The sequence below is a fragment of the Grampus griseus genome (genome assembly GCF_964374135.1).
Source record: "Grampus griseus genome assembly, chromosome: 5".
NCBI lineage: Eukaryota > Metazoa > Chordata > Mammalia > Artiodactyla > Delphinidae > Grampus > Grampus griseus.
The window spans coordinates 6,146,338-6,162,235 of NC_138998.1; positions in this window are offsets into that span (position 1 = coordinate 6,146,338).

Genomic DNA, 15,898 nt, shown 5'->3' on the forward strand with positions numbered 1-15,898 from the left:
CCGGGAAGATCCCACATGCCGCGGAGCGGCTGGGCCCGTGGGCCATGGCTGCTGAGCCTGCGCGTCCGGAGCCTGTGCTCTGCGGCGGGAGAGGCCACAATGGTGAGAGGCCCGCGTACCGCAAAAAAAAAAAAAAAAAATGAGGGGTCAGAGAACTTATTGTCAGGACAATAAGTGATGGAGTCATTACTCAGAACTTCATGAAGATGTTGCATCCCTCTTCTTCTGTTATCCTGAGTCACTATGTATTTCCAGTGTTTGTTCAAAAGCCAAAGATGAAGATGGAACATGGGAACAAAGAAGAAGTGAAGGCAGGAGTGTGCAACATACAGCCTGGAAAAGATTTAATAAATAATAACCTGAGTCCAAGATCCAGCTAAGATGAATACCAGAAAAACATGAGGAGAAACAGAGATCTGAATAGTTAAACATAGGGAAGAAGAGCAGAGAACAAAGCAAATAGTCCAATCAATGGAGATGAACACACAAAAAAGGAAGTCTCCACCATGAACTGACCAATGAAACAAAAGGGAATCTTTCTTCAACATAAATGTTCATCGACAGATGAATGGATAAAGAAGATGTGGTACATATATACAATGGAATATTACCCAGCCATAAAAAGAATGAAATAATGCCATTTGCAGCAACATGGATGGACTTAGAGATTATCATACTAAGTGAAGTCAGTCAGATAGAGAAAGACAAATATCATGTGATATCACTTATATGTGGAATCTAAAATAAAACACAAATGAACTAATCTATAAAACAGAAACAGACTCAAAGACATAGAGAACAGACTTCTGGTTGACAAGGGGGAAGGGGGTGAGAGAGGGATGGATTGGGAGTTTGGGCTGAGCAGATGCAAACTATTATATATAGAATGGATAAACAAAGAGGTCCTACTGTATAGCACAGTGAACTATTGATGCATTCAATATCCTGTGATAAACCATAATGGAAAAGAATATGAAAAAGAATGTGTATATATGTATAACTGAATCACTTTGCTGTATGCCTGAAATTAACACAACATTGTAAATCAACTATACTTGAATAAAATATTTAAAGAAAAAAGGCATCCAAATGTAAAATAGATAACTAGTGGGAAGCAGCCACATAGAGCAGGGAGGTCAGCTCGGTGCTTTGTGACCACCTAGAGGGGTGGGATAGGGAGAGTGGGAGGGAGACGCAAGAGGAAGGAGATATGGAAGTATATGCATATGTATAGCTGATTCACTTTGTTATAAAGAAGAAACTAACACACCATTCTAAAGCAATTATACTCCAATAAAGATGTTTAAAAAAAAATACTCATTTCTCAGTAAAATAAATAAATAAATAACGGCATCTTTCTTACCAATGATGATTTCATAAGCATTGTTCATCTTCCAATTCTTAGCTCCACAATGTCTTACAGAACGGCCCAACACTGAGGAAATCTAGTTCCCATTGAACATCCACAATTGATCTTAAATAGAGGGGCAGGGAAAAGAACGTTTTTCTGTGGGTTGTAAGATTATGGTAGGTACTTCTCCCCCTACCCATCTCCCAGGCTCCTCATACACACTGCAGCTCAAGAGATTGGTTTTGCCTGAAACCAGGGACTTCGTCTTGAACATTTGGTACCATGTGAAGGCCAACTACAGTCCCTTCCCCATGATATCAATTAATTAAATGGAAGATAGTTAATTGAGATATAGTCTCAACCCAGGATTTGAGACAGTTAACTCACGTCTAACGTCCTCCTACTTCCTCCTCTTAAAACACACGTAGAAAATATAGAAAATTAAAGTGACTTGAAAAAGGCAATGTCTGACTGGTCCCTTACCTATTTTAGCTAAATCTAATATCTAAATTAAAAAAAAAAATTAGAAAAGGACAACTCTCTTTGCTCTCTTTCTCCCTTCATCATCGGAGAAGAAGCCTAGAACTATTTTTAGATGAGTCCATGAGCAAACACATCCTGCCAGCATCCATCACCAAGCCCAATAGTTCTCTGCACTGATAACATGAACTCTGAGGAGAAGTCATCTTTGTTAATCAGACTTGATTTTCAGGGTTTTTTTTTAGGTTGTATATTCTTAACAATAACAAGATTATTGCAATTGGAGAATTAACAGCTCCTTGATTTTGGTCCTCTTATGCTTTGCTTCAGTGGTCTAAAAATCCTTTAAAGATGTCTGCCTGAAATCAAAGACTTTACAAGGGTAAAGCTTAAACTTCCAAGTACCCTGAGCCACTAAGAACTCCCAATAGAAAAAGACATTAACTGAGTGGTCTTCTTGAATAAGCAAATGCACAAAGATTATGTGACCTAATTACCCATCTGACTGGCTTATTACAGGTGCTGAAAGGAAAAATAAATGCTCTCAGACAATACTTTGACAAATGTATCTTGGTCGTTGACCTGATTATTCAGATTTATTAGTATTGGAGCCCATTTTTTTAGGCAACATCTCTGAAGTTATGATAGAGATTAACATCAGGATTAAATACACAAATATTCATTTTCCACCTCATTATATACAGCACATGTAATTCATAAAGCAAGGTGTTCTTATTACAATCCTTCACTGGGATTGCTATCAAATTTGCTGTTGCTCAAATGGAAGTTTGTAGTGGATAGCATGAGTACATTTCTGTTATTATATGTGGCAATAGATAACGCTATCCCCCAAATGTGTGAACTGAAAGATGGGTTTCAATAGTTTCAGATGGTTCTCTGAATAAGATAGTGAAATGTTTCACGATACTCAGTATTAGAATGTAAACTGATATTCTTTCCTTTCCTCTCCTTTGAAAAATGTTCCATTAGTATAGATGATTATTTTACAAAACACTTTTAAGAAGAGATAACAATAAAGAAAAGAAGTGATTAATTATGTGAGATCTTCAATCATGCTTATCCATGATTGCTTTCATTGTAACCAAAGTAGAAAATTCCATTAATATGGTGGTTTTGATTATTCAAAATGGTCAGATTTAGCCTTAAATACTGAAAGCAGCAGTAGGGAGAAACAAAGTCTAGATGAAAAAAAAAAAAAAAGAATGAAAGAGAGAAAGGAAAACTGTCCCTGTTAATGAGATGACCCGCTTAGCTCACCAATCAGGCCATTCACATTTTCCTTTCAATAGACTGACTGCCAACTCACTTTCAAGTTCTTTGAGTTGATAAACAAAGGAGGAAATTAAGAAATAAATTTGGCCTCCTTTTTAATGTGTCTTAGATTTGCTACTTTGCTTTTTTACTGCTCTCTAAGCAGAGCTAGGAGTACAAAGCAAACATGTTCAAATTAGACAGCAGTGGATCCTGCTCAAGATGACATAAAATATTTATATGTTGATGCAAACATTTTACTCCAAGCACACAACAATAACAGACAAACATCTCAGAAAAAAAAAGAAAAGAAAATCAAAAAGCCATCAACAAGTTCAAACACAAATTAAAGGTCAAGGTGACTGGATCTATGAAAATTCCAATATGCCCACTGAGTAGAAAATTCAAGTTGCCAATACTATTAGATGTGACTGGATTGATAGCTCTGGAGGCTGGTCAAGGCAATTTCAAATGGTGAACACAGAAATTGCCAAAACGTGTTAGTAAATTGAATTGTTAACTATAAAATAATGATACCTGATATTTGTGGGAGTTTATTTTGTTTACTTATAATAAGATACTGGTCAACAAAAACAAAAAGAGAAAAAGTATAAAATGAATAACAAAAATCTTTTCTAGTTTTTAATGTTCAGGAAGAAACTATAACATATAATTCATAAAAATAAATATATATATCTACAGAAACACATATAAATGCACATATACATACTATCTATAATTAAGTATGCATATTATAAATTTAAGAGTAATTACTAATAGACTAGAAGTAAAATACAGAGCTTCCAAACCAGCAGAGAATAAAAATATAGAAATATAGAAAATGTTTTAATTCAATCAAAAACAGAAAAGAAGGGCAAAATGACATCCAACAAAAAGAACTTAAGCAGAAAGCAAAAAAAGTACAAAAATATCAATTACTAAAATAAATATAAAGCTAATAATAGAGCTACTAAAATGCAGATATTATCATGCTGTATGTTTTTAACTCAGCTTTTTTTATGCTGCTTTAAAGAGTCACATTGAAAGCAAAACACAGAAAACTTGAAAATGAAGAATAGAAAAATATCTTGCAAATAATAACCAAAAAGAAGCTGGAGTGACACAGTAATAGGAAACAAAATAGAATTTAAGGAAAAATTATTGATAGGGTTGTAGGGAAAATATTACATAATAACAAGAACAATACATTAAGAAGATATGAGTCAGTTAATATATATCTAACACCAGAATTTGAAACATTTTTTTAAAACTGACATAATTGAAAGGAAAATTGACATATTCAAATTATTTTGGGAGAATTTAACACAGGTCAATCAGACATTGATAGTACAAGCTTTTTTAAAAATAGTAAGCATGCTGAAGACTGAACAAAAAAATCACCAAGTTCATATTTGGAGATGTGTTTGTGTGGGGGGGGGATTTATATACACACACATATACCAAGAAAATATACTCTTTTCAAGTACACATGGAGCAATTACAAAATTATCCACTTCCTACGTCTCAAAGGAGTGTGAAAATATTTTTAGGAAAATGATACCATTTCAATTATGTAATTTATCATGATTAAATTAGAAATTAACAATAGAAAGATAGTTAAATCCAACCTGGAAGTTTTAAATGCACTACTAAATAAATTGTGAATAAAAGAAAAAGGACTATAAGATATGGAAGCAATGCAAATGTCCATTGACAAAGGAATAGATAAAGAAGATGTATACAATGGAATATAGATATATACAATGGAATACTACTCAGCCATAAAAAAGAATGAAATAGTGCCATTTGCAGCAACATGGATAGACCTAGAGATTATCATACAAAGTGAAGTAAGTCAAACAGAGAAAGACAAATATCACATGATATCACTTATATGTGGAATCTAAAAAAATGATACAAATGAACTTATTTACAAAATAGAAATAGACTCACAGACATAGAAAACAAACTTATGGTTACCAAAGAGGAAGGGCGAGGGGGACGGATAAATTAGAAGTTTGGGATTAACATATACACACTACTCTATATAAAATAGATAATCAACAAAGACCTACTGTATAGCATAGAAAACAACACTCAACATCTTGTAATAACCCAAAATGGAAAAGAATCTGAAAAACTATATATATATATATATATATATATATGAAACTGAATCACTTTACTGTATACTTGAATCATTGGAAATCAGCTATACTTCAATTTTAAAAAAGAAAAATGGCTATGGAAGTTAGAGATCTTTTGCAATAGGATGATAACGATAGCACTACATGTCAATAGCTATTGGATGAAGTTGACGTAATAATTCAGGAGAAATTATTAGCACTTTGATATTCTTTTCCTGCCCACTGACCTCACAGAGGATTACCTTGATGAATCAGAGAATTCTAAGAACATCGAATCTCAAAAGGAAAGGCGATCTCAGTCACTTTCCACTTTGTGGTATCTTCGCCGTAAGTCTCACTCACTCTGAATTTATAATACTTTCTCTGCTTTAGCCTCTGCTCCCCGCAGCCACAAAGATTTTGCTTATTCATGTGCAAAAGGAGCTTCTTTAGACCATGCTTTGGAAAGCAGGACAACTACTTTGGTTCACTATTTTCAAATATCATCCTCATAAGATGAGGGACCCATAAGTAGTGTTATCTACCAGTTATTAGGTAAGAAAGGAATTATACTGAAATATGAGATGTCTCCCTTGTCCTAAGAAACGTGGAGCTTAGATGAGAAGTTTAGGCTGACCTATGACAGAACAACTCTCCAGGTATGAAATAATTGCGTGTTCAAAAACATGCGATTTTGGAATATTGTCAGATTTGGGAGGAGGTCATTAAAAGTTGGAGTACTCAGATGAGAAGGGCAGTGATGGGACCTTGAAGGGAAGGTAAAACCATGATAGACAGGGAGGAGGCACTGTGGGCCAGGGTGCTACAGAGAACTGTGGGAGGGCTAGAGAACGCAAGGTTTATGGATGTGTCACAGCAACCCCATTGAGCTGGTGCTGAAAACACAGGCTTCTGTGTGTTACCAGGTGATGTACCTGGAAACTGAGGCAAACTGAGGCAAAGCTGGCCCTAGAGTCAGTGGTTGGGGGGGTTGAGAGAGGGGCTCTAAACGTTTGTTTGAATGTCTGGACTCTGATCTCTAGGCGATAGAAACCTACTAAGGATTTTAGTGAGGAAAAACGCCATTGTTGAAGCATTCCTAGAAAACTACATTTGGAAACAGCAGGTAGAAAAGAGGGTACTTGAAGCAGAAAGAAGGGTTAGTCTAAAAAGAAATGATACAAATGAACTTATTTACAAAACAGAAACACACTCACAGACTTAGAGAATGAACTTAGGGTTACAAGGGGGAAAAGGGGGGAAGGATAGCTAGGGAGCTTGGGACTGACATGTACACACCACTATATTTTAAATGAATGACCAACAAGGACTTACTGTAGAGCACAGGAAACACTGCTCAGTATTGTGTAACAACCTAAATGGGGAAAGAATGTGAAAAAGAATAGATACATGTATATGTATAACTGAATCACTCTTCTATACACCTGAAACTAACACAACACTGTCAATCAACTATACTCTAATATACAATAAAAAGTTTAAAAAAAAAAGGAGGAGCTTCAAGATGGCGGAAGAGTAAGACGTGGAGATGACCTTCCTCCCCACAAATACATCGGAAATACATCTACAGGTGGAATAACTCCTACAGAACACCTACTGAATGCTGGCAGAAGACCTCAGACCTCCCAAAAGGCAAGAAACTCCCCACGTACCTGGGTAGGGCAAAAGAAAAAAGAATAAACAGAGACAAAAGGATAGGGGCAGGACCTGCACCGGTGGGAGGGAGTTGTGAAGGAGGAAAGGTTGCCACACACTAGAAGCCCCTTCATGGGCGGAGACTGCCGGTGGCAGAGGGGAAAGCTTCAGAGCCACAGAGGAGAGCACAGCAACAGGGGTGCAGAGGGCAAAGCGGAGAGATTCCCGCACAGAGGATCAGTGCCGACCGGCACTCACTAGCCCGAGAGGCTTGTCTGCTCACCTGCCGGGGCGGGCGGGGCTGCGAGCTGAGGCTCGGACTTCGGTCGGAGCGCTGGGAGAGGACTGGGGTTGGCGGCGTGAACACAACCTGCAGGGGGTTAGTGCACCACGACTGGCTGGGAGGGAGTTCGGGGAGAAGTCTGGACCTGCAGAAGAGGCAAGAGACATTTTCTTCCCTCTCTGTTTCCTGGTGCGTGAGGAGAGGGGATTAAGAGCACTGCTTAAAGGAGCTCCAGAGACGGGCGCGAGCCGTGGCTAAAAGCGCGGACCCCAGAGACGGGCAGGAGACACTAAGGGTGCTGCTGCTGCCACCAAGAAGCCTGTGTGCAAGCACAGGTCACTCTCCACAGCTCCCCTCCTGGGAGCCTGTGCAGCCCGCCACTGTCAGGGTCCCGTGATCGAGGGACAACTTCCCCAGGAAACACAGCGCGCCTCAGGCAGGTGCAATGTCACACTGGCCTCTGCTGCCACAGGCTTGCCCTGCACTATGTATCCCTCCCTCCCCCTGGCCTGAGTGAGCCAGAGCCCCCAAATCAGCTGCTCCTTTAAGCCCATACTGTCTGACCGAAGAACGGATGCCTCAGGCAACCTACACGCGGAGGCGGGTCCAAATCCAAGGTCGGTACAGAACCCCAGGAGCTGTACAAACAAAGAAGAGAAAGGGAAATCTCTCCCAGCAGTCTCAGGAGCAGTGGATTAATTCTCCACAATCAATTTGATGCACCCGGCATCTGTGGAATACCTGAATACACAACGAATCATCCCAAATTGAGGAGGTGGACTTTGGGAACATGATACACATATTTTTCTCCCTTTTACTCTTTTCATGAGTGTGTATGTGTATGCTCCTGTGTGTGATTTTGTCTGTATGGCTTTGCTTTTACCATTTGTCTTCGGGTTCTGTCTGTCCGTTTATTTTTCTTTTTTTCACTTAAAAATTTTTTTAATAATTTTTTTAATAACTTTATTTTATTTAATTTTATCTTCTTTCTTTTTTTTCTCCCTTATATTCTGAGCTGTCAGGATGACAGCCTCTTGGTGCTCCAGCCAGGGGTCATGGCTGTGGATCTGAGGTGGGAGAGCCAAGTTCAGGACACTGGTACACAAGAGACCTCCCAGCTCCACATAATACCAAATGGCAAAAATCTCCCAGAGATCTCCATCTCAACACCAAGACCCAGCTCCACTGAACGACCAGCAAGCTACAGTGCTGGACATCCTATGCCAAACAACTAGCAAGACAGGAACACAACCCCACCCATGAGCAGAGAGGCTGCCTAAAATCATAATAAGGCCAGAGACACCCTCAAACACACCACCAGAGGTGGACCTGCCCACCAGAAAGACAAAATACAGCCTCATCCACCAGAACACAGGCACTAGTACCCTCCACCAGGAAGCCTACACAACCCACTGAACCAACCTTACGCAATGGGGGCAGACACCAAAAACAATGGGAACTACAAACGTGCAGCCTACGAAAAGGAGACCACAAACACAGTAAGTTAAGCAAAATGAGAAGACAGAGAAACACACAGCAGATGAAGGAGCAAGGTAAAAACCCACTGGACCTAACAAATGACAAGGAAGTAGGCAGTCTACTGGAAAAATAATTCAGAATAATGATAGTAAAGATGATCCAAAATCGTGGAAATAGAAGGGAGGAAATACAAGAAACATTTAACAAGGACCTAGAAGAACTAAAGAGCAAACAAACACTGATGAACAACACAATAAATGAAATTAAAAATTCTCTAGAAGGAATCAATAGCAGAATAACTGAGGCAGAAGAACGGATAAGTGACCTGGAAGATAAAATAGTGGAAATAACTACCACAGAGCAGAATAAAGATAAAAGAATGAAAAGAATAGAGGACAGTCTCAGAGACCTCTAGGACAATAGTAAACGTACCAACATTCAAACTATAGGGGTCCAAGAAGAAGAAGAGATAAAGGGACTGAGAAAATATTTGAAGAGATTATAGTGGGAAACTTCCCTAATATGGGAAAGGAAATAGTTAATCAAGTCAAGGAAGCACAGAGAGTCCCATACAGGATAAATCCAATGAGAAACACTCCAAGACACATATTAATCAAACTATCAAAAGTTAAATACAAAGAAAAAATATTAAAAGCAGCAAGGGAAAAACAACAAATATCACACAAGGGAATCCCCATAAGGTTAATAGCTGAACTTTCAGCAGAAACTCTGCAAGCCAGAAGGGAGTGGCAGGACGTATTTAAATTGATGAAGGAGAAAAACCTACTGCCAAGATTACTCTCCCCAGCAAGGATCTCATTCAGATTTGACAGAGAAATAAAAATCTTTACAGACAAGCAAAAACTAAGAGAATTCAGCACCACAAAACCAGCTTTACAACAAATGCTAAAGGAACTTCTCTAGGCAGGAAATACAAGAGAAGGAGAAGACCTACAATAACAAACCTGAAACAAGTAAGAAAATGGTAATAGGAACATACATATCAATAATTACCTTAAATGTAAATGGATTAAATTCTCCGACCAAAAGATGTAGATTGGCTGAATGGATACAAAAACAACACCTGTATATATGCTGTCTACAAGAAACCCACTTCAGACCTAGGGACACATACAGACTGAAAGTGAAGGGATGGAAAAAGATATTCCATGCAATGGAAACCAAAAGAAAGCTGGAGTAGCAATTCTCATATCAGAGAAAATAGAGTTTAAAACAAAGACTATTACAAGAAACAAAAAAGAACACTACATAATGATCAACGGATCAATCCAAGCAGAAGATATAACAATTGTAAATATTTATGCACCCAACATAACAGTACCTCAATACATAAGGCAAATATGAACAGCCATAAAAGGGAAAATCAACAGTAACACAATCATAGTAAGGGACTTTAACACCCCACTTTCACCAATGGACAGATCATCCAAAATGAAAATAAATAAGGAAACACAAGCTTTAAATGATATATTAAACAAGATGCACTTGATTGATATTTATAGGTCATTCCATTCAAAAACAACAGAATACACATTCTTCTCAAGTGCTCATGGAACATTCTCCAGCATAGATCATATCTTGGGTCACAAATCAAGCCTTGGTAAATTTAAGAAAATTGAAATCTTATTAAGTATCTTTTATGACCACAACGCTATGAGATTAGATACCAATTACAGGAAAAATTCTGTGAAAAATACAAACACATGGAGGCTAAACAATAGACTACATAATAACCAAGAGATCACTGAAGAACAAAAAGGGACTCAAAAAATATGTAGAAACAAATGACAATGAAAATATGATGGCCCAAAACCTATGGGATGCAGCAAAAGCAGTTCTAAGAGGAAAGTTTATAGCAGTACAATCTTGTCTTAAGAAACAAGAAACATTTCAAAAAAACAACCTAACCTTACATCTAAGGCAATTATAGAAAAAAAAAAAGAAAACCCCAAAGTTAGCAGAAGGAAAGAAATCATAAAGATCAGATCAGAAATAAATGAAAAAGAAATGAAGGAAACAATGGCAAAGATCAAGAAAACTAAAAGGTGGTTCTTTGAGAAGATAAACAAAATTGATAAACAATTAGCCAGAGTCATTAAAAATACAGGGAGGGGCTTCCCTGGTGACACAGTAGTTGACAGTCCACCTGCCGATTCAGGGGACACGGGTTCATGACCCGGTCCGGAAAGATCCCACATGCCGCAGAGCAGCTGGGCCCGTGAGCCATGGCCTCTGAGCCTGAGCATCCAGAGCCTGTGCTCCGCAATGGGAGAGGCCACAACAGTGAGAGGCCCGCATACTGCGAAAAAAATAAATCAAATAAATAAATAAATAAAGGAGAAGACTCAAATCAATAGAATTAGAAATGAAAAAGGGGAAGTAACAACTGACACTGCAGAAATACAAAGGATCATAAGACATTACTACAAGCAACTATATGCCAATAAAATGGACAACCTGGAAGAAATGGACAAATTCTTAGAAATGCACAACCTTCCAAGACTGACTCAGGAAGAAATAGTAAATATAAACAGACCAATAACAAGCACTGAAAATGAAATTGTAATTAAAAATCTTCCAACAAACCAAAGCCCAGGACTATATGGCTTCACAGGTGAATTCTATCAAATATTTAGAGAAGAGCTAACACCTACCCTTCTCAAACTCTTCCAAAATATATCAGAGGGAGGAACACTCCCAAATGCATTCTACGAGGCCACCATGACCCTGATACCAAAACCAGACAAAGATGTCACAAAGAAAGAAAACTACAGGCCAACATCACTGATGAACATAGATGCAAAAATCCTCAACAAAATACTAGCAAACAGAATCCAACAGCACATTAAAAGGGTTATATACCATGATCAAATGGGATTTATCCCAGTAATGCAAGGATTCTTCACTATACGCAAATCAATCAGTGTGATATACCATATTAAAAATTGAAAGAGAAAAACCATATGATCATCTCAATAGATGCAGAGAAAGCTTTCGACAAAATTCAACACAGGGGACTTCCCTGATGGTGCAGTGCTTGGGAGTCCGCCTGCCAATGCAGGGGACACGAGTTTGAGGGCTGGTACAGGAGGATCTCACATGCCGTGGAGCAACTAAGCCCGTGCACCACAACTACTGAGCCTGTACACTAGAGCCTGCAAGCCGCAACTACTGAGCCCACGTGCCACAACTACTGAAGTCCACATGTGTACAGTCCATGCTCTGCAACAAGAGAAGCCATCATAATGAGAAGCCTGTGCACCACAATGAAGTGTAGCCCCTGCTCTGCACAACTAGAGAAAGCCCGTGTGCATCAACAAAGACCCAAGGCAGCCAAAATAAATAAATAAATTTATTTAAAAAAAAAATTCAGCACTGATTTATGATAAAAACCCTCCAGAAAGTAGGCATAGAGGGAACTTTCCTCAACTTAATAGGGCCATACGTGACAAACCCACAGCCAACATCGTCCTCAGTGGTGAAAAACTGAAACCATTTCCACTAAGATCAGGAACAGGACAAGGTTTCCCACTCTCACCACTATTATTCAACATAGTTTTGGAAGTTTTAGCCACAGTCATCAGAGAAGAAAAAGAAATAAAAGGAATCCAAAACAGAAAAGAAGAAGTAAAGCTGTCACTGTTTGCAGATGACATGATACTATACATAGAGAATCCTAAAGATGCTACCAGAAAACGACTAGAGCTAATCAATGCATTTGGTAAAGTAGCAGGATACAAAATTAATGCACAGAAATCTCTTGCATTCCTACACACTAATTATGAAAAATCTGAAAATGAAATTACAAAACCACTCCCATTCACCATTGCAACAAAAAGAATAAAATATCTAGGAATAAACCTACCTACAGAGACAAAAAACCTTTATGCAGAAAATTATAAGACACTGATGTAGTGGGATAACTGAGGACATGGAAAGGAGACGTGACCCATGAGCGCCCCCCCCCCCCACAGCAAACTTGGGGCTGGCGAATAAGCCAGAACTGCAAACAGTCCTGATTGCTTTGAGCCCCCCCACCCCGGAAAACTGGGGGCCTGCAAAAGAAGCATTGAGTGCTTTTGGCACTGATACATGAGATGTCCTCAGTATAATCAGAGTGGTGGGAATGCAAGGAAATATCCTTGTGCTACTTCAGTATAATCAAAATAATGGTGGGAACTTTGTGCTGTTCTTGCGCTCAAGGACGAAGCATGGCAGGTGCTCACGAAAGCCAATTATTGCTTGTATAATTAATAAAAACATAGGTTGCTGCTTTGGCACTTCTGAAATGTTAAGAAAACAAGTCTTAAAGTGTAAATCTAGATAATGCTTTAATAAAAGTTACCACAGCAAGACAGACGGTGCTGTTTTGCCTGAGCAAGCGGCAGCCCTCTACTGCTGTGCTTTGGCACAATTCATCTCGTGTGATGAGCTTACTTTTGGCCCTGTCCTAAGAAACTACAACACACTGATGAACGAAATTGAAGACGATACAAATAGATGGAGAGATACCATGTTCCTGGATTGGAAGAATCAACACTGTGAAAATGACTATACTACCCAAAGCAATCTACAGATTCAATGCAATCCCTATCAAACTACCACTGGTATTTTTCACGGAACTAGAACCAAAAATCTCACAATTTGTATGGAAACACAAAAGATCCCAAATATTCAAAACAATGGTGAGAAAGAAAAATGGAGCTGGAGGAAGCAGCCTCCCTGACTTCAGACTATATTTTAAAGCTACAGTAATCAAGACAGTATGGTACTGGCACAAAAACAGAAATATAGATCAATGGAACAGGATAGAAAGCCCAGAGATAAACCCACGCACATATGGTCACCTTATCTTTGATAAAGGAGGCAAGAATATACAGTGGAGAAAAGAAACTCTTCAATAAGTGGTGCTGGGAAAACTGGACAGCTACATGTAAAAGAATGAAATTAGAACACTCCCTAACAGCATACACAAAACTAAACTCAAAATGGATTAAAGACCTAAAGGTAAGGCTAGACACTATCAAACTCTTAGAGGAAAATATAGGCAGAACACTCTATGACATAAATCACAGCAAGATAATTTTTGACCCACCTCCTAGAGAAATGGAAATAAAAATAAATAAATGGGACCTAATGAAACTTAAAAGCTTTTGCAGAGCAAAAGAAACCATATATACGATGAAAAGACAACCCTCAGAATGGGAGAAAATATTTGCAAATGAAGCAACTGACAAACGATTAATCTCCAAAATTTACAAACAGCTCATGCAGCTCAATATCAAAATAACAAACAACCCAATCCAAAAATGGGTAGAAGACCTAAATAGACATTTCTCCAAAGAAGATACCTAGATTTCCAAGAAACACATGAAAGAATGCTCAACATCATTAATCATTAGAGAAATGTACATCAACACTACAATGAGATATCATCTCACACCACTCAGAATGGCCATCATCAAAAAATCTACAAACAATAAATGCTGGAGAGGGTGTGGAGAAAATGACACCCTCTTGCACTGTTGGTGGGAATGTAAATTGATATAGCCACTATGGAGAACAGTATGGAGGTTCCTTAAAAAACTAAAAACAGAACTACCATATGACCCAGTTATCCCACTGCTGGGCATACACCCTGAGAAAACCATAATTCAAAAAGAGCCATGACCAAAATGTTCATTGCAGCTCTGTTTACAATAACCAGGACATGCAAGCAACCTAAGTGTCCATTGACAGATGAATGGATGAAGAAGACGTGGCATATATACAATGGAATATTACTTAGCCATTAAAAGAAACGAAATTGAGTTGTTTGTAGGGAAGTGGATGGACCTACAGTCTGCCATACAGAGTGAAGTAAGTCAGAAAGAGAGAAACAAATACCGTATGCTAACACATATATATGGATTCTAATAAAAATAATAATAAAAAGAAAGAAGGGCTAGTCACATAAACAAATTACTCAATTTGTCAGATGACTAAACAGAAACAGAGCTCCAATGACATGCCTCAAGCCTCATAGACAACAGAGTGAGCAAAATCAAGACAGTTAATCCAACATCCTGGGTATTTCTATTCATCTGTGCTATTCTCTCCGGGGATTGTCTTAGTGAAAATTAAATTATGTGAAGTTTGTGTCTAAGTCTGACAACTTTCTCTCTCCCTCCAAGTATCATAGTATATACTCTCCTCCACAACTATTAACACCCCCATCTCATCCCAACTCATCGTGTCTTGAAGTTTCTTCTTGGCCTTCCAAAACTCTTTTCAGGAAAGTGCTGTGAAAACTGATTTATACTGAGGTACCAATGTCTAACAAAATGATGAGTGTGCACCTGAAACTATCACAAATTGTTAATCGGCTGTACTCCAATATAAAATAAACAGTTTAAAAAAATGTTGATGAATAACTTCCCTCTGAGTTGTCTTATTTTAAGATTTAGCACCGAGAAACATTACTGTAAATGAAGACATCAACAAGACCTGTTTGGGTGAAGCAAAGCCTTCCTGAAGAGCCTAAAAAGCTGGGCACATAGGGGGCCTCCTATTCATAACCATCCCCATTTGAGGAAAATGGCTCCAGAAATATATTTACACTCTATTGTCCTAACAATACAGGAGATGGGGTAACACCAGTGAAAGTGAAAGGAAAGAGAATACAGTTTACAGCCCACAGGGAACTGGTGGGTCAAGCTGTGAAAATAACTTGCAAGCATCACAAGCGATTCTTGTAGCCACAAAGTAAGGCAGTGAATCATTGCACAACAAGCCTCCTGAGTCTTTGGAAATTGCTTCCCCATAAAAAAAAGAAGTACTTCTTTGTTTTTTAAGAGCAAATAAATGCAAACAATCTTCAGGTTGAGGAGGAGGCCTCCCCTAGGAAGGATAGGGTTCAGTCCACACACAGACCCCTTATTTTGGTGGTCAGCAAAGGGAAGTAACCTATAGTGTGGTTTAGACACTGAGAAATTACACTTACGGAACTGATTTGACACTACCTCTAACTGGTCAAATCCCTTTATGGGAAAGATCATTTTTCTAAAAGCTCAGGATAAATATTTGCCATCATTTTGTGTATTTGCTCCCCCCCAAACAGCACGATTTTCATCTGAGCAGCTATTATCATATTAATGTAGATTTCTCTTTTATCTCTGACACCTCTGGTGGGAAAAGGAGAAATCACAATCCAGAAAAATTAAGACCTGGTGGGAAAAGGAGAAATCACAA